This window comes from Rhamphochromis longiceps, linkage group LG9 (assembly GCF_057381845.1).
Source record: "Rhamphochromis longiceps isolate RC_006_pf linkage group LG9, R_longiceps_female_GT1.1, whole genome shotgun sequence".
Lineage (NCBI taxonomy): Eukaryota > Metazoa > Chordata > Actinopteri > Cichliformes > Cichlidae > Rhamphochromis > Rhamphochromis longiceps.
Window position 1 is genome coordinate 11,645,666 of NC_140565.1, and position 22,638 is coordinate 11,668,303.

Consider the following 22,638-nt stretch of genomic DNA (forward strand, 5'->3'; position numbering starts at 1 on the left):
CCTGTGAGGGTTTGAAGCCTCCCTGCTGTGAGGTGACTGCACAAACCAGAGGAGAAGACCTGACAGCAGTAATCCTGCACCACCCAAAGCTGAGGTTGGAGGACTAGTTAAAGTGATTGTTCTGAGGATGGCACGTGTTTTGGCTGCAACCGGCTGACCGTGGTGGAAGTCGTCCCTCTGTGGCTCTGTGAGCGTGAAACAGTCATCCTGCAGAGGCTCTTCATGCAAATAGGATGCAGTTAGCGCAGTTAATCAACATGGCCGGAGCTGCACTGATAAACCATGTTATACAAACAAACGCTATACAGATGCAGACCATTTACCATTTAAATAAACCCCATTTACAGTAAAGTGATTACATCCTCTTACCATGCCTGCCAGAAGTTTCCACTGTAGAAAACGCAGTGTTTTCATGTTCCTGTTGTTTATCAGCACGGTGGCAGGTTAAAGAGACCCTGCTCTTCAGGTTTTGACCAGAATTATCAGATATTATAGGAGTCTGAGGTCGTTTATGTGAAAACCACAAGATTTCTCTCAGTGAGGACAAATATTTTCCCATTTTGATATATAACTTGTCCATGTTGAGGAGCAAATGGGCTCTGAAATCACATTTTTTCAGGTCAAATTTGTGGGTCTATGTTTACATTATGTGATATCATTGCACTGTAACATGAAGGTTCATAAATCCAAACTGTGATAAATATTAAAACACAACTTCAGACTGATAAAATGTAAAGCCTCACTTAGATTTTTGTTTACTCGTCTTTTAGACTAGTCTAATTTTTTACTCTAATTTAAATTATCACCACATCAGTTGCCAGACATGTCCCTACTTTTGACTTGTGCTTTTCGTTTGTTAAAAACGGACATGCAGTCTTGTCCTTTCATACATGTGAAGACCATATAAAAGCACATCAACACATGGAGATCTTCACATGTATGAAAGCACAGATGATGTGTTTCCTTAGGCTATGTCCACACGTACACGGGTATTTTTGAAAACTGAGATTTTCCGTTTTTGTTTTAAAAAATAATCCCGTCCACACGTAAAGGCGGAAATGAAGGAAAACGCTGCTAGGAACATGCCAAAGCAACAGGTGGCGCTATATTCCTAACCGTGTAGAAATGTTGGCCAATCAGAAGTCTAGAAGCCTCGGTCGGAAATAGTAAACAAAGATGGGGCATAGAAGCAGAACCGAGTCGTATGTGTGGAGGGACAGTAACTGTGTGTGTATATGTAAGCATTTAAACACTGCAGAGAGTACAATTAACAGTAACAGTATTGTAGAAATTCATTTCACCGAAACAATAATGTGGCGCACAGTGTGACGTCAAAAAAGGCGCAATCCTTTGACGCTGCATTTTCTCCGTTTTTCTCGTCCACACGTAAATGCAAAAACGGAGTTTTAGAAAATATCCACCCTGGCCAGCGTTTTTAGAAATCTCCATTTTCAGTGACTGAAAACACAGTTTACGTGTGGACGAAAGGTGCAAACGCATAGAAAAATCTGCGTTTTCAAAAATGCCCGGGTACGTGTGGACGTAGCCTTAGTTTGGACTAGGGCTGGGTACAGATTTCGATTTCTATAAACAATTAAATTCTGATTCGATTCCATTTTGACTCAGACAATCACAAATATTATAATTCTGATCTTCTTCTTCTTCTTCCTAGCGTTATTCCAGCTCTGCAGGTTCTACTTTTCTGCAAAGCCGCCTCCATTCAGCACGGTCAGGGGCATCGTTCAGGTTGGCGCCGATCTTCTTCACGTTGTCTTTAATTCAGTCCATCCATCGCCTTTTTGGTCTGCCCCTTGGTCGCCGGCCTTGGGGACTGAGCCGCAGTGCTGTTCTTGCCACCGAGATTTCGTCACTTCTGTCCATGCGCCCATACTATCGCAGATGCGCTCCTTGCATCTTCTCTGTGATTGGTGCAATGCCCAGACGCTTTCGGATGTCGATGTTCGTGACGTGGTCCCATCGTGTCAGGCCCAGGCATCCGCATTTCCATTGTGTGAAGGGCCTGTTCGTGCTTTGCGGTGGCTGGCCAACACTCTGATCTGTAAAGGGCCACAGGGGGCACTACGCTCTTGTAGATCTTCGACTTGAGGCGGTCGGGCACTCGTTGGTCGCACAGGATGGCAGTGACTTGGTGCCACTTCATCCAGGCCACATTAATCCTGGCTCGCACGTCTGGCAGGATGTTGCCGTCGTTGCTAATCATCGGTCCGAATTACTTGAAGTGAGATACCTTCGCCAAGTCTTCTCCATCGACGCTGAAGGTGCAGTCGGTTTGGGGGCCGGCTTCTAAGTACTCGGTCTTCTTGGTGTTCAACCTCAGCCCATACTCACTCAGGCGTGTCTTCCATTGCTGCATTTGGTGTTGCAGCTCCATTCGGGATTTATCTGCGAGGAAGACATCGTCAGCATAGAGGAGTATCCAAGGGTTGGGAGCTTGGAGGTCAGCGGTCACTGTGTCCATGCAGAGGATGAAGAAAAATGTAAAAATAAGTGTTTCTGGACTAAAACACAGCTGCAGCCGCCTTTGTCTTATTGACTTATCGCAGGGGTCGGCAACCTTTTTGATGAGTGCCATCTAAAATTTCCTCCGAAGTCAATGTGCCATTAGATTGCAGTAGCAATAAATTTAATAACGCTCTATATTAACAGTTACACACTATATAGCAGCGGTCTCCAACCTCGGACCGGACCGGTACCGGTCCGTGAGTCGTTTGGTACCGGGCCGCGAGAGTTGAAGCTCAGGTGTGAAATGTATCGTTTTCAGGGTTTTTAATTGGTTTTCAGCGTTATTTTGTTATCGTTTTTATCGTTTACTCGGTTTTCCTGGGTCTTTCCACGTGTGTTATGAATAAATTTTCTTTTTTTCGGTACCGGTACTAGTTTTATTTTGTTGTATTTATCCGCGACACCTTAAAGGCCGGTCCATGAAAATATTGTGGGGCATAAACCGGTCCGTGGCGCAAAAAAGGTTGGGGACCGCTGCTATGTAGAACAACTTTATAGAGTTATATTTGTTTGCAGATGTTGGCAGCTGTCAGTGAATAGTTATCAGCTATTTTGAAACAAAAAAAGACACTTTTTATCCATAACAGCACTGTACTGTACAACAGAAAATGAAAATGCAATTTATGGTCTCCTTACAACAATGATAAGAAAAAAAAACTGGGCCAATATGGCATGTTTGTTAATACAGAGATACACATGTTAATGTGATCTCTGGTCTCCCACTCACAGACACAGGTCTCCGAGTATCCAGCATTCAGACAGCTACTTGAGGACACTCATGTGAGAGAAAATCTGCTCACACAGATATGTAGAGCCAAATACTGTCAATAAGTCCTCTGCAATGTTCTGAAGACAGTTAAACTTGTCAGGTAGTGATGTCCAGCAGGTGAAAATGCAAGCTCCATGAACACGCACAGCTGTGGATTCCAGCTCCGTTTGTAGTTCTGCAAACTTTCACCTCCACAGTGTCGAGCTTTTCAGTTTAATCAGCTGCATTTCGATGTTGCATTAACTGGCATTAACTTAGCCAGGTAATGCAAGACAAATCTAGCTGCTCATTAAAGCTTTCTGGTTTGATAAAAAAAAAAAAAAAACATAGGTCCAAACACCTGAAAGTCCCGAAAACCCATTTTGAATTCTGTCTCGAGCCTACAGATTTATCCGTGTATTTCCGTGGTGCTGATGCTGCTCTAAGCGGAGAGCTCCTGAAGCATTTGAAGTGTTGGAATGTGCAAAGCAGGAACTCCAGCAACACTTGAAGGAAGAAGAACTTTAATAATAGACCAACGCGTTTCGGCTTGTGGCCTTCATCAGGGTCATAGTAAAACATTTTAAAATTGCTTAAATACAAGACAGGAAACAGAAAATTTTTTCAAATTAACCAGTCAAAACTTCATAGATAGGTCAGCTGACATATAATAGGTAGGTATTGGTTAATTGGCTAAGTCACACCCAAGTAAATACTGGACTAGATCATTACTGATGAGGAGGAGGGGGGGGTGACATAACCCCCATACGTCTGAAAATAACACATGCATGAAATGCATAAGGAGGATGCTATAAATATACACACAGGTTTAAAAAAAAAAAAAGAAAAAAAAAAGGGGGGGTCTTTAATGGTAAAAGCACGTTTGAATTAGAAAACAAGATTACATCATCACATGGGAACACATGGGAAGATCCTTATTTATGTCTCTAAAATGTAAAATATCTAAAATTTAGACTTGAATTGTAGACTTAAGATGAGATGTCTAAAGCGCTACTTCTTCTTTGGCTAAAATAATAAGATTAATTAAATAAATATTACTCATGTGAGAGTAATTTAACTTAAAAAAAAAAGTGAGGTGTAGCTCATAAAAACTCATTGATAGAAAAATCCTCATTCATACCTCTGGGGTGCAGACTCTTAAAACGGAATATCCAAGATGCTTCTCTTTTTTTCCAGATAAAATTTATATTGCCACCTCTTAACCTTTCAACAAGTGTTGGAATGTGGAAATTTCAACATTGCTTGAAAAAACTGCCCACTAGCAACGTCCCTCTCACCAGTAAGCTAATTTATTTTTAGCCAATTACAAGTTGAATCTGGTAGTTGGGGTTGTTAGCTAAGATACCGTCATTAAGAAGCGGCACAACTAATGTGTCTATGCGAGCTAATTTGCGATGTGCACCACTGGCCTGGCGATTTATTTTTTTAATGCACCTTCTCAGATTAACTCACTGCGTGTCGTGCTCAGGGCTGAACTGGAACGAAGAATCCGCATTTTGACTAGAGACCGGCCCACCAGGTATTATAGGAAAAGCCATAAAGCCTTTGAATGAAAACAAACGCTGTTGTGACAGTGATTTACACTGTCTTGTTGGTATATGTATGATTTCTATACATTTTATGTCAGATAAAAACTTTGGTTGTAAGATTCAGATCATTATTTATTAAAAGCGAGACATTTTAAATGAGAATAAGAAAGAAAAGTATTTCTTTGTACCCCCTTTCCCTGTTAATGCCCTACCTGGCCACCCCTGGCAAAACTTTGCCAGACCCGCCCCTGCACAGTTACCAGCTGTCAGCTACGTAGAAAAGGATCCTGGTGTTATTTGTCTCTTCATTGGTTTCATCTTCGTGTTTCCCTCTCCCCAGGATATCCAAACCGATATCATGACCAGAAGCTTTTACAGCTGCGGCTCCAGCAAACATCAACTGATACTAGAAATTAATATCAATTAAATTCTAAAAACAGCTTATCAAACTTAAACGTGCTGCTGTTGTTTAGCGCAACATCCGCTGGTTTCCTCTTTCCGGCACAAAGTGGGCGATAAACAAACAAGAGAGAAAAGCCGATCAGCTGATCATTGATCAGTTTCATGATTGACGTAGCAACAGGAGAGAGAGGGGGAGAGAATGAGAGAAGAAGAAACAGCTGACAGTGTAAAGATACAGGATAACTCCAGCTTTGTGTCTTTTTCCATGCTAACTGAAATCCGGGACAAACTGTGTTCCGTTTCACCTCAATACGAAACGCGTAATATTTTCTCTGAATACGGGACGATTCCGTTTTTTACGGGACGGTTGGCAACTCTACTAATTAACCTTATGAACAAAATAAAGTTCACTATCAGTAACATCATAGCAAGTTCAGTTCAGCTGACACTGGCGGGTCTCTCCTCCTCCTGCCTCCCCTTTCCCTCATCCACCTGCTGGCCTCCGTGGAAGCTCCACTATAGCCACCACCAAACAACTGAGTTATTTTTATAAACATTAGCAAGCATCTGGCCAATCCACCTCCTTTCATTGTTTAAAATGCCCGGTATGCCCGATGGCCAAGTCCAGCAATGGTCATGCCATCAGTTAACCCTTCTTGTGCCAACTGTGGCATGCATGCCCAGGGTTGCCGACCCCTGCCCTAGACCTACAAGCCACAGACAAGAGACAGTTTTGACAATGCTGAATGTCAGAGCAAATACATGAAACACGAGAGAAGAATGTATGAAAGATTGTGTTGAAAGCAGACTGAATGAGGGATCATCAAACTTTGGGCCATATATACACTTACAATACATAGCTTTTTGTTAAACATAGATAATATAATGATGATGAGAAGGGTGAGCTGGAGGGATGAAAGAGAAAACTGAGAAAGACAAAAAAACAAAAAAAAACCAAATAAACAAGAAACATTGTAATTAATGTACTGAGGGAGAGTGACGGTGTTTTATCTGTTATGACATCATATTGAATTAACAAATGAATATAATCCATTGCTAATAAATTGCAAATCTTAATGCAAGAGAGTGTGAAAGCCAGAGAGAGATAAAGGAAAGGAAAGCAGATTCTTATCTGGAGTGAAGTCAGTATAGCCATGCAGTGATGCTAGGGTCGCGGTAAAGCTTTCCGTCCATGTAGAGCCGGTCCACGGCGATGACAGCACGGGAGCCCTTCTGGATGAAGTCGCGTCTGATTGGGAACAGGACCTTGCGACGTTCCAGGATTTCTTTGAGGAACTGGTCGTCCACACTGAAGTCTGTTCCTTTCAGCTCCCTGCTGCAACTCTTTACCTGCTCCTTCTGTTTGAAGTGGCCGAATTTGGCCACAGTAGGATGTGGTCTCCTGGCCCTGGTCGTCTTAGCCCCGATACGATGGACTCGATTGAAAGTGACGTTCTTCACGGTGTCCTCTGGCAGCTTCAGATGGGTTTTATTGAAGCCTCTCACCGTTGCTTCCACGTCTTCGCCAGCAGATTCTGTGATACCAGAAAACACAAGGTTATCTCTCATGCTACGGACTTGCAGATCAATAACAGTCCCTTTTATTTTCTTATTTTCTGTGTTAAGCTTGGTCACATCCTCAGTAAGAGACTTGACTGACTCCCGTAGCGTGGCGTTTTCAGCAGCAAGTGTTTCCACCTGCTGCTGGCTGAACCCAAGGGACTCTTTCAGGGATTTAAATTCTCTGTGTAAAATCTCCACCAGGGACAACCTCACATCGACACTGGACAGTCGCAAGTCGATTGACTCCAGGATGTCTGCAATGTCTTTGCCGGCAGATGATGCTGTGCCGCGGGAAGTCTGCCGGGTGACTTCTTTTCGATGACATGTATCAAGAAAATATACAATCTTACATTTAATAGAGCAGACAAAATTAATCTTATAATGATTTACAATTGTGATGTATTGCGATGCGGACATAAAGTATTCTTAATTCATTGAGAAGACACTAATCGATTATTAAACACAGTCCCGATCAAAAGTTTAAGACCACTTGAAAAATAGCAAAAAAATTTCTTTTGCATGGTTGGATCTTAACAAGGTTCCAACAACATGCAACAAGCAGAAATGGGAGGTAGACAAAACATTTAACTTACATTTAACAAACTTAAACTGAGACAGGCTGTTTTACAGCTGATCAAATGTTTAGGACCACATGCCTTTAAAAGGCCTAATCTGTGCAAATATGTGGATTCATTGTCATTTTCTGTCAGGTAGTCACACTGTCATGATGTTCTGATGGCAAAAGCAAAAAAACGTTCCTTTTTGAACATGGTCGAACTGCATAAGCACAGTCTCTCACAGCGTGCCATCGCTGCTGAGGTGGGACGCAGTAAGACAGTCATTTGGAATTTCTTAAATGATCCTGGGGGTCATTGGAACAAAAACGTCAAGTACAAAAAAATCCTCAACCCAAATGAAGGCCATTAGTGGTGCCAACTGCAGCAAACGGCATCTGAGACTGAAGGGCTTCAAAAACAAATTGTCTGATGGGGAAAAAAATGTAACCTTGATGGTCCTGATGGTTTCCAACGTTACTGGCATGACAAGCAGATCCCACCTGAGATGTTGTCTACGCGCCACAGTGGAGGGGGCGCCATAATGGTCTGGGGTGCTTTTTCCTTCAGTGGAACAATGGAGCTTTGGGAGGTGCAGGGGTGTCAAACGGCTGCTGGCTATGTCCAGATGTTGCAGAGAGCATCCCTCATGACTGACTGCCCTCGTCTGTGTGGTAACGACTGGGTTTTTCAACAGGACAACACTACAGTACACAATGGCCGCAGGACAAGGGACTTCTTCTAGGAGAATAACATCACTCATTTGGACCATCCTGCATTTTCCCCTGATCTAAATCCAACTGAGAATAGACAACAGTTCCAGACAGAAAACGCCCTTGGTGTGGCCATCTTCACCACTTGGAGAAATGTTCCCACTCACCTCATGGAAACGCTTGCATGAAGTGATCAACAATAACAGCAAACCTATATTACTGACTTCAAGATTGTAACTTTGATTTCTGTTTTTTGGAGGTGTGGTCCTAAACTTTTGATCAGCTGTAAAACAGTCTGTTTCAGTTTAAGCTTTCTTTTTAATAAATTACATGCTCAAAATTTTTTTTTTGCCTCACTCCCATTTCTTCTTGTTGCATGTTGAAGCTCTACTTGGAACCTTGTTAAGATCCAACCGTGCAAAATAGGATTTTTTGTCATTTTTTAAATGGTCTTAATTAGCCACAAGTTATTGTGATGCATTGGGATATCGAATTGTATCGTTGACATGATAATTGCAATTGAATTGAAATGCGAGTAGGGCTGGGTACCAAAACATGATACCTTTTTAGTACTGACTAAAAACATTGAGTAGGTATTGATACAGAAAAAAAAAATTCGGCTCAAAATTTCTATATTTTTGTATAGAGTATAGAAAGTTATTGAGTGTTATTGAGCCTCACAGGTCCTTTTCTTCTGCTGCTGCATATCGCATACCAGCAGTGGCTTCGCACATGCGCGATTCATTTGCAGTCTGGATGAGTAAGAAAAATATAATATTGTAGAAATACTATGATTTAGCAGAAATACTGTAATCAGCACATATACTGTAACATGACAGAAATTCCTCCACTTGGTAGTAATACTATAACATAACTTGGCACAAAAAACATGATTTGGCAAAAATACTATGATTTAGCAGAAATACTATGATTGAGCAGAAGTACTAAGATGTAGTAAAAGTACTTTGATTTAACAGAAATACAATTATGGAGGAGTAATACTTTAAAATGGGAGAAATATTGATACACACACACATACACAGAGCCTAACGGTGTGTTCACACAAAACGCCCCAAACGCCCCTAATTTGACACGTGCACATTCGCGTCTCAACGCGTGTCCAAGAAAAATCCATCGCGCGTCAAAACTGGAAATGTGGGAGGAAGTTGTGCCAGACCGGTATCTTTGCAAGATGGCAGCTGTCGAGCTAGCACTTGAAGAGAGAGTCTCCCTTCTCTATGTACTGTGGAGAGCAGAGCAGCGGCGTAAAAGACGTCCTCGCCGTACCTGGGTCCATCAGGTCCTCCAGAGGCGTGAGCAGTTTGGTGAGTTTCACCATTTGCTCCAGGAGCTGCGCCTGGATGACGGCCGATTCCAGAGATATCACCATCGGCCAGTTTGAGGACCTGCTTTCCCTCGTCGGTCCCAGCATCGCCGGCCTAGACACCAATTACAGGCGCTCAATCCCACCTGCAGAGCGCCTGTCCGTCTGCCTGAGGTTAGTAAAAGTGTTTAGTACGGTAGTCCTTTATTGATACCTGTGCTAATATGCTAAACCATCCATTTATACACTGCTAACATGGATGTGCTATGCTAACAGTGAATGCTGTCGGTGTTTACTGATAGCAAACTGTGGTACAGAGACGACTGTTTATAATATTTCTAGTGATACTCAGAAGCTCTCATCAAGTCCCGATTTAATTCGATTTATGCTGTTATCGGTGTTTGCAATGATAGCATGGCTGTGGTGTCACATCAATGTATGCGCACAGTGTTTGCTGATATCAAACTGTAGCATTAGGACCACTGAGTTAACCTTTGTAGTGATACTCACTCCTTTTTATTTAGACCTGGTTTAATTCTGGGATAGTTGAATATTTATATATAATCCCTGCAGCTGTCGGACTCTATAACAGGGATCACCAGCCTTTATTAAAACAGAGTTAGATAAAACTGAACAGTTTGGTTCATCTTTAGTTACATGGTTCTATCTTGATAAGCTGTCTTATCACAGATTAATTTTTCAAAAATATTAATGATTTAAGCAAGGAAAGGGCTACATGTCAACACACAACTCTTTATTTCTATTAATGTCTTACTTCATTCCTACCTGATTGACATGTTTAGGAATTATGAGTGATTGGCTCACTGTAGTGGCAAAAGTTGCTACCAATCAAATTATATGTTAAAGTTAAAACAAAACACAACTGTTTTAGATATTATCTAATATACATTTTGTAATTATCCTTATAATTACAAAATGTTTTATGTAAGATTTAAGTTTTGTGATTTAAATCTGACATCACAAAAGTATTTTGGAATTTGAATAATGTATTTTGTAACTACAGTACACATAATACTAATTTTGAACAATTTTGTCCAGATTCCTTGTCACTGGGGACTCCTTCACGACCAAGCATTCAGTTACATAGTCTGTGTGTCCACGGTGAGCCAGATCACCCCCCAGGCAGCGACGGCCATCTGGGACTGTCTAGTGGACGACTTCATGGCTGTGCCTTCACCTGGAGACTGGCGGTCCATCACAGAGGGATTCCAGGAGCGCTGGAACTTTCCTCTGTGCTGTGCAGCTCTGGATGGGAAGCACGTCCAGACAAAGGCACCCCATATATCATATAGGAGACACACACATTGATATACACTAAATATTTGTTTCATTTCTTTTTTGTGGTGCCCAAATTTATGCACCTGCTTGATTTTGTTTAAACAATTATTGCACACTTTCTGTAAATCCAGTAAACTTCTTTTCACTTCTCAAATATCATTGTGTGTGTCTCCTATATGATATTTAACTGACATTTTTTATTGTAACAACCAACGATTTATACAGGAAAATAATGTCTATTAACAAGGTTGCCCAAACTTTTGCATCCTACTGTATTAGTATATTTTGTCATTAGTATAATATGAAATAAATTCTACATGTGTCAAGTTGTGTGCCAACATTTGCTGTGTAGTAGAACTGAGACATTAGTCATTATAAAAATTTATTTGAAATAATATTAAAATTCTCAAACAGAAAAACATTAAACATAAATATATAAAATATAAGAATTTACAGAGAGACAGGAATAAAAAGGACCAGCTGCTCTCCAGAGCAGGAACAAGGCTGAGGAGGAACTGCTCCATTGGAGACTGGTGTGAACTCTTCAGGGACTCCAGGGTGGCCAGCTCCAGCGCCGATGGACCATCCTGGGACCCGTCCCTCATCTGCCTTGGAGCCGTCCTTCCCTGTGGGCCTGTAAAACAGCACAAAACACAAAGAAATGAGAAGACTGCTACTAGATTTTAATTTCAACATTGAAGAAAAAACAAAACCAAAAACAGGATATAATCAGATTGGTTGTAGATATTTAGTAAAGGTGATCACAAGGCAATCCCACAGACTAAAAAGGTATCAGTGCTTGCTGTACATACCTGTACCTTAATGCCAACTTTTAAAAACCCCTCAGTCAATAGCTACGGATTAAATAGCAAAGCCCGACACTTATGTACTGAAACCAACTACTTCCGCTTGTCAGCTTAAGTTAAAATGTTACATTTTTCCCCTGATTATTTTTTTAGCTTTTTTTTTTTACTGAGTTTGTTACAAATATTCAGGTTAAAAAACTGTCCGAATTATTTGTAATGAATTATGTTCACAAAGTCACATGTGCAGTACTCTGTACAGCTTGCATCCTTTAGGACAAATAATTTGAAACATTAATATTTCTTGTTCAATACTGAGCTGATAACACCTCTGTATGTTGTGACCAGGATGCAGCAGCAGACTGAACCTCGACTGAAACCTGCTCCATCATCTCATCTTTGCAGATGTCCATTTATAAAGCATCAACAACTCAAAGGTAAACATGATATTAGAAAATGTGTTAGTAAGGCCTTTAAAACAAATTAAAAAAAATAAAAAACTGTCGGCAGAACTGTAGGACTGAACAACTTCAGACCCCGAGTGTGTGAGGACAGAGAAGGATCAGCTCTATTTCAGATTTGAGAGATAAACTTTATATTTCAGTTTGTGATGATTCTGTTCTGTTTGTGATTACAGGAGCTGTCCTCAGATTCAGACCTCAGCACCACCCAGTGACAGCAGACAGATCATCCTATATCTTCAATCTTTGTAGTAACTCCAAAATTAACTGAAGAAAACAGTACAAAGGTTAAAGTACCACATGTGCTGTCAGTGAAAGCTGCAGCTGTTTTATTGATAAATTTAAAGACAAAAAGTCAAAAGGATTAATCACCCCCTGTAACTGTCACTATACATCAGCATTAACCAGTACCTCAGTTTAAAACTTCTGTTTTAAACACTGAATGTACTCAGCTACATGAAGAGCACATGATGTTTTCTCTGGCACAATTAAATAAAACCTGATTAAAGTCAAAGGTTGTTACTTGTATTTGAACTAAAAACTTGTGATCTGGAATTCTTTCACTGTTTTTTGACAATAGTGTGTTATTTATCATAAAGTAATTCAGAGTCATTCATACCAGAGTAACCAGTGAGCACAACTGAGGGGATTGAACTACCAGAAGGCAACATTGCAGACATAGAGGACAGTTACAAGTACCTGGGGATCCCACAGGCAAATGGGAACCATGAAGAGGCCGCTAGAAAAGCTGCAACCACCAAGTACCTGCAGAGGGTTAGGCAAGTCCTGAGGAGTCAGCTGAATGGTAAGAACAAGATCCGGGCCATCAACATGTACGCCCTGCTCGTGATCAGGTACCCTGCTGGGGTAATAGGCTGGCCAAAGGAGGAGATAGAAGCCACTGACATAAAGACAAGAAAGCTCCTTACCATGCATGGAGGGTTTCACCCCAAGTCCAGCACCCTGAGGCTGTACGCTAAGCGGAAGGAAGGGGGCCGGGGACTGATGAGTGTCGGCACCACAGTCCAGGATGAGACAACGAACATCCAAGAATACATTGGGAAGATGGCCCCAACTGACCGAGTGCTCAGTGAATACCTCAGGCAGCAGAAACCCAAGAAAGAGGAGGGAGACGAGGAACCATCATGGAAGGACAGGCCCCTGCACGGTATGTACCACCGGCAGATAGAGGAGGTGGCTGATATCCAGAAATCCTACCAGTGGCTGGACAAAGCTGGACTGAAAGACAGCACAGAGGCACTAATCATGGCAGCACAAGAACAAGCTCTGAGTACAAGATCCATAGAGGCTGGGGTCTATCACACCAGGCAAGACCCCAGGTGCAGGCTGTGTAAAGATGCCCCAGAGACAATCCAGCACATAACAACAGGGTGCAAGATGCTAGCAGGCAAGGCATACATGGAACGCCATAACCAAGTGGCCGGCATAGTGTACAGGAACATCTGTGCCGAGTATAACCTGGAAGTCCCGAGGTCAAAATGGGAGATGCCCCCAAGGGTGGTGGAGAATGACCGAGCTAAGATCCTGTGGGACTTCCAGATACAGACGGATAAAATGGTGGTGGCTAACCAACCCGACATAGTGGTGGTAGACAAACAGAAGAAGACGGCCGTAGTGATCGATGTAGCGGTTCTGAATGACAGCAATATCAGGAAGAAGGAACACGAGAAACTGGAGAAATACCAAGGGCTCAGAGAAGAGCTCGAGAGGATGTGGAGGGTGAAGGTAACGGTGGTCCCCGTGGTAATCGGAGCACTAGGTGCGGTGACTCCCAAGCTAGGCGAGTGGCTCCAGCAGATCCCGGGAACAACATCGGAGATCTCTGTCCAGAAGAGCGCAGTCCTGGGAACAGCTAAGATACTGCGCAGGACCCTCAAGCTCCCAGGCCTCTGGTAGAGGACCCGAGCTTGAAGGATAAACCGCCCGTAGGGGCGTGCTGGGTGTTTTTTATATATATATATATATATATATATTGTTGAAATCTCCCAATTCTTTGAATCTTTGGGCTGAAGGAAGGACAGTACTCTGTGTATAAATGCTCAATCAACAATCATTTATTTCCATACAATTCAACATTTAAGAGCATTAGAACGTCCGGACGGGAGAGATGCCGGTCAGAGGGTCAGCCGCATATCTCAAAATGGTGGCGGGTTGCTCAGCTTCTTATAGCCTCTAGTGGCCCCCACCTAGTCGTAAAAGCCTAAACATTCACATTCTTTCTCCCTTTTGGCGCCTAAGTTATGACCTCGGCTTCTTGCTCCTCTGCTGTCTGTAAGGTGGGGGTATGGAATGTGGTCTCTCTCTTCTGCCCTAGACACAAAGTCTCCGCTTACAACCTTCTTTTTATGATTCAACAATAAAGCATGTCAAGAAAACAGTGTAAGACATTCACAGCAGATCAAGGATACAGAGTGATGTACACTTATCTAATGAACTACAAAAATGATTATGTTCTTTTAACCCAAAAGTATAATGAGGACTAAACTACATACACAGCACACCATCTAAACTAAAGGATAATATATGTCCTACAGCTGTTATCATAATTCAACTACTTTGATTACATATATAAGGTAACATATGATAACAGAATAATATCACAATTCCCCCTTTGATCTCTTTTCTCAAAGATATCACTTACAACATACACTCTAGTGTTGCAATGTCCAGTTTTGATTGATTGATTGATTGGTAATTTATTTCAACATGTGAACAATATACAAGTACATTTAGAAAAGAAATGAGAGAAAAAAAATATACTATACAAATTACATACAAAAAAACATTCTGATTAATTTACATGTTGAAAGGGAGTGGGAAGAAGTATACACTTATTTAATCCCACCCCTGTCCCATAAATTATCAGTGAATATTTAGTCAGCTTCCTTACTGATATAATTTGTAATAAAAATAGTGAACAGATTTCTGATATACTATATACTATAATATCACATCATGAATTTTTTGTTTGTTTGTTTTTAAATAGAGACATTCACTTAATTTAAATATTTTCCTTTTCTTTATAGATCGAGAAGATCATATTTTTATAACTCTTTTTGAACAGTTTTATGTTTGGACATTGCTTTAATTCCATATTCAGTTTGTTCCATAGTTTCACTCCATGAACAGAAACACAAAAGCCTTTTCTTGTAGTACGTACCTTCATTGTTTTGAAGTTACAAAAACCCCTTAAATTATAACTTCCTTCTTTCAAAAAAAACATACTCTGAATATTACCTGGCAGTTCTTTATTTTTTGCTTTGAATAGAATTTGTGCTGTTTGGAATTTCACTATATCGTGAATTTTCAATATTTCAGACTGCAAAAATAGTGAGTTTGTATGTTCCCTATAACCTGCATTGTGGATGATTCGAATTGCTTTCTTTTGAAGAGTAAAAAGTGAATGTAATGTGGTTTTATAGTTATTGCCCCAGACCTCTGCACAATAGCTTAAGTATGGTGAAACCAGTGAACAGTAGAGAATATGAAGTGATGTTCTGTCGAATACCTGTTTTGCCTTGTTTAGTACTGCAATGCTTCGTGATACTTTGGAATGAATATATCTTACGTGAGCTCTCCAGTTAAGTTTTTCATCTATTATTACCCCCAGAAATTTATTTTCACTGACTCTTTCAATATCAACACCATTTATTTGAATCTTTGCATTAGTATTTAAACTACTATTTCCAAATAACATAAGTTTAGATTTATTCAAATTTAATGATAATTTGTTTTTATCAAGCCAGAACTTCACTTTACTTATTTCATTAGTCATATCCTCCAATAAATTCTGCAGATCATCACCAGAGCAAAAAATGTTTGTATCGTCAGCAAAGAGAACCACTTTTAATACTTTGGACACTTTACAGATGTCGTTAATGTACAAGTTGAAGAATTTTGGACCCAAAACTGACCCTTGGGGTACACCACAAGCAATGTCCATACATAAGGAGCAACCACCATTTATTTTCACAAACTGCTTTCTGTCACTTAAATAACTCCGGACCCAATCTAAAACTACCCCTCTGACACCATAACGTTCCAGTTTTCTTATTAATATATCATGATCTATAGTGTCAAATGCCTTTGTCAAGTCTATGAATAACCCAGCCACATATTGCGTTTTGTCTATGGAATTTGTGATGTATTCTATTGAATCTAATAGTGCCGATGATGTTGATCTGCTTGATCGGAATCCGTACTGACTCTCAGTGAGTAGTTTATGTTTATCTATAAATTTTTCCAGTCTGTTTTTAAACAGTTTTTCAAGAACTTTTGAGAATTGAGGTAGTAAAGAGACAGGCCTGTAGTTTGTGAAATGGTGTTTGTTTCCAGATTTGTATAGAGGTATAACTTTTGCTATTTTCATTCTGTCTGGAAATCGACCAGTTTGAAATGATAAATTACAGATGTATGTAAATGGTTTTATAATAGCCTCAATGACTCTTTTAACCACTATCATATCAATATCATTACAATCCAAAGATTTGTGATTTTTACATTTTTTGACAATTTCAAGAACTTCATTTTCATCAACGGCTGTGAGAAACATAGAATATGGATTTCTGTCTATCAGTGTATCGGGTTTTTCCTGTGCTTTCCCAGGATGAGTGATTGTTCTTGCTAAATTTGGTCCAGCAGTTACAAAGAATTCATTGAGACTATTTGCCACAACATCCATATTGTATTCTTCATGGTCATTACAAATGAAATACTTGGGATAGTTCTTTTGTCCAGTCCCACATTTTATAACACTGTTCAGGATTTCCCATAATCTTTTATTATTATTTCTATTTATATCTAATTGCTTCTTATAGTATTCCTTTTTACTAAATCTAAGTATATTAGTTAACCTATTTTTATATCTTTTGTATCTGATTTCAGCATCTTTAGTTCTCGTTCTTAAGAACTCTCTGTATAGAGCATTTTTCTTTATACATGCATTTTGCAGACCTTTTGTTATCCATGGACAGTCCATATATTTCTGTTTCCTACTATATTGCTTTATTGGACAGTTGGTATTGTACAGTAATGTAAATATTCTAAGGAATTTATTATAAGCACTATTAACGTCCTGTTCCTGATATACTTCACCCCAGTTTTCCTTCAATAAATCTTTTTTAAATGCATTCATTCTTTCTTCTGTTCTTACTCGTCTGTACTCTTTTTTACTGTCCATTTTATTGATCTTGTAATTCCTATCATAGATTGTAAAAATTGGAAGATGGTCACTTATGTCGTTAATCAGGAGTCCACTTACAGTCTTATTTTCAATGTCATTTGCAAAAATGTTGTCTATGAGAGTTGCACAATGTGATGTAATCCTGGTAGGTCTAGTAATTTTAGGGAATAGATTCATACAGTGCATTGTGTTTATAAATTCCTCAGTGGTTTTATGTTTATTTGGGTTTAGCAAATCAATATTGAAGTCTCCACAAATGAAAACTTTTTTGCGAGCTATTTCAATAAATGTTTCTTCTATCCAGTCTTTAAATGTCTCAATACTACTACCTGGAGCTCTGTATATACAGCTAATGATTACATTTTTACTTTTTTCTTTACAAATTTCAACTGTAATACATTCTAGTACATTATCAATCACCATCGTCATCTTTTCCACCACATTAAATTTCAAGGATTTGTCCACATACAAGGCCACTCCTCCTCCTCCTTTGTTTCGCCTAGTTATAAATGTGAATTCATAACCCTCCAGTTCAAAGTCTGTTCCTTTTTCCATATTGATCCAAGTTTCTGATAAGGCAATGACACTAAATGGATGTGAAAACTGGTTAAGATATTCTTTGATATGACTAAAATTAGCATAGAGACTTCTACAGTTAAAGTGGATAATTGATAATTTATTCTCAGTTTTAATCCTCTGATTGTAGTCTTTATTTGTATAGTAGCAGCAATTGTTATTGTTAGATGAGAAAAAGTTGTTGTCTGGATCTATTTCATATTCCAAGTCGTGTGTATTGTGATCCATATAGTTAAATGTTTTCAGTTCCAATTGATCATATTCTGCAACTGTCTGACTGATGCAGCTGATTCTTCCAGATGTATCAGAGTTCTTCCTTCCAGTGTGTGTCATAAGTGAGTGTGTGGTTGTCTGTTACCTTGTTTGCCGTCCAGATCGTGTTGCTCACTGATATTTTTCGAGATCCGCCATATTTTTAATGGTCAGAACTTTGGCTTCCTCTGGTGATCCGTTTAGTTTAATGAATATTTTGCAGTTCGTTGTCCAAGTGCCTTGGATTTTTCCCAGCTTCTTAAGGTGTCGCGCTTTTTTGGCTATTTCAGCGTTGTGTTTGGTTAGATGTTCATTGATAAAGACATTAGATCCTTTTAATTTTCTTCCTTGTTTCAGCAGCGTAATCTTGTGCTTTCGATTTACAAACCTTAATATAATAGCCGGTATGTTGCCGTTCCTCCTGGGAAGAGGGTGGCATGCTTCGACAGAGTTACAGTCCAGGGCAATCCCTTTGGACCGCAGGAAAGCAGCCACCTGTTGTTCCGTGGAGCTAATGTCAAGCTCTCCAGGTTCCTCGTTGCTGTCAGCGGTCACCGCCTGAGCGTATGACCGGGGTTTAATATGGAGCCCAGTGATGATGACGTCGTTTATCCTGGAGTATTGTTCCAGGTCAGCGACCTTACTTTCCAGGTATGCAATCTTTTTATCTTTTTCGGCATTTTGGATGCGGAGGTTCTTCTTGGTCCTGAGGCCCTCTGTCCCCCTTTAACGGGTGGACCATATGTGGGATGACCTCTGTGTTTACGCAGTTCAGATGCAAAGTTAGATTTACAACCATAACAGCAGTTACAGATGACACTCCCATCACTCCCCAATTCTCCCACAGCTTTATTTTGGTGCTCCAGTTTTCCACCCCCATTTTGATGCCACCTTATACCTTTCAAATGTACTTAGACTAGAACCTCTGTCTAAGGAGCTTTTAACCTTTATTTTATTGCTGCAGCTACCAGTATCTTCTCGTCGGGTGATTCTCAGCTTCTTTCTTCGACCTCCAGGGTTAGACCACCCTTTAGTCGTTGCACAGATCTGGGGATTATTCTGCCCCGATTTCAAACAAAGACCTGTGTGTTTTGGGGTCACCGGCGTGTCCCCCTTTTTGCCAAGAGCCTCTCGAACCTCGTTGGTCTGGTGTTCCTGGTTTTCGCCAACCCCTTCATGGTTATTGCTGTGTTTGTGGGATCCATGTTCTCCAGGAGCCCAAACGTCATGACACTTGACCCCAGTTGCTGTCTCGGCAGTCCCTACATCTGTCTCTGCTGTGAAGGGTCCTCATATCTCCGTGTCCCCGTCTGGTGTCTGTTCCTCTCTCTGCAAGAGACAGAAAACCAAAACACCTCTCTCCCTAGCCTTGATAATCTAATATGGTTATCCATTGTTCTTCTAATGATTCAAATTTGGTTTAAAATATTATGTTCAGGACTTGTTCTAATCATAATCTATGTGTGTAAAAGAAATCAAAAATTAATGAACCATCTCTAAGTCTAACACATTATAAGCTTAAGTTTTACCATAGCTAAATTATTAAACACAAAAATAAACTCATAGAAATTTTCATATCACCATTGTTTGATGTTCAAACTCAACTTCCACTTCCCCCTTTTTTGACACACTCCCATGTGTCAATTCACCGGAGCTAGAAACTTAAAAGAAAAGGTTAGTGACATCATATCTCAAAAAGCATCAGAAATTCTCCTCTTCAGTCTCTCTTATCGTCCTGCTCCTGCAAAAACAAAACAAAGCGAAGCATCCACCCTTCTCTTGCCGGCTAGGTGAATTGTTTGTTGGCATTTACTAATCCTAAAAGTTGGTGCAGTCATTGTCTCAGTATCAAGTCAGTTAAAACTTTTAGTCCGTCCATCACAGTCCAGTCACATGCATTCATTCACACACATTCATACCAGATGTTGCTGATAATGGAGTCTCACGCGCAACCTATTCGAGCATCCATCACCAGCAAGATGACGTCATCATTTTAAAAGGAAAACGATTCCTTGATTTTTTGGACCGGATTGACTCGCTGCAATCCTTTTAGACTCAGGACTTCTCATGTGATCAGTGTCCCCTATAAGTGAATTTCTCTCAAGCCAATTACAATCATGGAGAAACACACTTTGCAACTGTTTACAGTAATAATATTTTATAGCGCTTTAAATCTCAATCTTTCAGGCCTGGTTTAAAGAGCTGATTGTTAAATCATGAACTCACAAAATATCACCACCGGTGGATCACACCTCTCAGATGTTTTTTTTTCCTCAGTGCACTGTAACAAAAACGAAAACAGACATAACCAACAAAATACTAATAACAATAACATAAACTAGGGCCCGTTGCAGACATGTCCAAGCATAAAACTATCCCTCTCTCGCTTACGAGAAAGAACACAAGCCAAAGCTCACTGATAAAATCAAGCTAGCGCTAAGCCAAACCAAAAATTCACAGGAACGTTTTGCTTCCTGCCGGGACAATATTGTGTGGGAATGAGAACCTCAGGTGCCGTAACACCTTTTGTTCCTCCTTGAATTAAATCTCAATCACAGAAAATGCCGTACTCCAACCTAACCTTACACTATTAATTCATCATTTTCACTCTGTGCCACTGTTCCTCATCAGGGCTGTATGAAGCACAGCAAAGAATTCAGTCAAGGCCTTGAGCCATAAACAGACATCACGCACAGACATTATTTTCATAACCAAACCGTTTTAGACCTTATTAACTCTACATAAATGCCCTCTGGGTGACATATAACACATTCTAAGTAATCACTGGTAATCAATGGCTCCTCATAAAAATTATGTATTGGGATGTTTGTGTGCAGCATTTTGCATATCAGCATAAGCAAAGCATTCTTCATTGCATCAGCATGTGTGTGTGTGTGCATCACTCTTCATTGCACAAGCGTGTGCATGTGTATGTGTGTGGATCACTTCTCAGTGAATCAGCATTCCAATGTGTGCGTGTGTGTTCATCACCTTCCTGTTCTGGTGTTCTGGGTAAACCACGGCCTGAAGCGTGCCCTGGGGTCCTGCCCCCCTCCTTTTCAGTCTGTTTGCGACCATTGCTGCTGCTGCTGCTCGAAGTTCTGTCCGTCCTGGTTCTGACCCCAATTGGGGCAGTCCTTTCTCCAGTGTCCATGCTCACCGCAGGTGAAACCTGCATCTTCTTCTGTGTTTTTGTCCATTCTGAGGTGCCTTCTGACCTCAGTTACTCCTCCTGTCTCGGTCACGCCCTTTTTGCTGCCCGATCATCCGTGTTGGTCCATAACTGTCCTGCACAGTGTTAATGCAGAGTTGTTAAGGTCAGCATTCCTTTGCTCGGCCTTACTTTTCATTCGGGCTTGGCGGGCGTCTCGTCACAGCTCTGTCAGCTGAAGCTGTCTGAGAATTTTCCCCCGTGTAGTGAAACGGGCCTTAGGTTTAGTGCTCTCCGTCTCTGCTGCGTGAGATCGCATTCCTGCAGAACTGTTGACATTTTCAGGTCGTTGTTGTGGGTCCAGCTGTTGCAGCATTTGGTCAGGGTCACATAGAGGGGAGAGCAAAGATGGTAGAGGGGAGAGCAGGAGTCCAGGTCAGCCTCGGCCTTCAGGGCCGGCAAAGCAGCCTGTAATCAAACATAAAGAGAAAAAACAAAACAAAAACAGACGAACAGGAAAATGATGTTGTGTTGGCTGTGTTATTCAGAAAGGGGAGAAACTACGGGACCAGGCCCTGTGTCAGCCTTCTCTCCCCCTTTTTTTGTTTTTTCTCATGATATAATCCACTCATGACCCACCAAGCTGACAGGACAACACCGGTATATGTTAAAATTCTTAAGATCATGTTTAAAAGCCCAAAAAAAGGAATTTTCTTTCATTCAGTAATCACTTGTATTAATCAATCAGCAGAAAACATGTCACAATTTGACTCTTTTTACCACTAAATTTGTCGTGTCTTCACTGGTTGGTCAGACCAGTGTCTTTTTTTTTTCTTTTTTTTTTTTTGAAGTTAAATTGTTGTCCTGCAACCCAGAGGGTTTCTTTGTCAGTAATGGATAAACTTCATCATTTAACAACAGAAGTATGTTAATTTTTTTTTTTTTTTTTTTTTTTTTTGCTTTAACCTTGCTGGAAAAATCTTCACATGTTCATGAGTGTAAGCTGTTTTTTCATTGCATGTGTGTGCATTTGTAGGCAGGCAGGTTTAACTTTTCTCAAACTAGGCGTTACCTTAAAAGGAGCCTTTCTCTCACATTTCTCTGCTTGTGTGTGTTTTTGTTTCACCTTTTGTTGTGATGCTCCGGACGCCTTCCCAACCTCCACAAGTCCGTTGGCCCCAAAATTCAACCCAATTTCATGTGCTCTTAAACCCTTCATTTCTCCTCTAATTCTCTCCTCGCTGCTGTCTGTTTCACAGCTGCTGATTCGTGCTGGGTGTGGTTCCCATTACTTATAATTTTGCTTCGGCCGCTGTGCTGTGGGGGCAGTTGGTCCAGGTCCGCAGCTTCCTGTATTAACACACTAAGAGATTTATTTAATTTCATTTTCATCACTGTTAAACAGATAAGCAGGCAACTCGCCTACCTTGACAGCGTAAACTGCACGCCAGTCTCCCAACACATTCCTCTCTCTACTCCTCCATAATTCTCCACTACACACCTCTTACTATCTCTC

The 22,638-nt window shown here is 40.6% G+C and overlaps 1 protein-coding gene and 2 long non-coding RNA genes across 3 annotated transcripts in view; 2 read left to right on the plus strand and 1 right to left on the minus strand.

Moving 5' to 3' along the window:
- The window catches only part of LOC146661782 (uncharacterized), a 517,204-nt gene that overhangs the window by 126,926 nt on the left and 367,640 nt on the right, over positions 1–22,638 (plus strand). The window lies entirely within an intron of this gene.
- On the plus strand, positions 14,109–20,210 carry LOC146661784 (uncharacterized). The gene is made up of 2 exons (XR_014913276.1): positions 14,109–14,630; positions 18,665–20,210. It is a non-coding gene; the product is annotated as an uncharacterized LOC146661784 (long non-coding RNA).
- LOC146661785 (uncharacterized) lies at positions 18,910–22,061 on the minus strand. The gene is made up of 2 exons (XR_014913275.1): positions 20,918–22,061; positions 18,910–20,873 (listed from the first exon to the last, which is right to left on the minus strand). It is a non-coding gene; the product is annotated as an uncharacterized LOC146661785 (long non-coding RNA).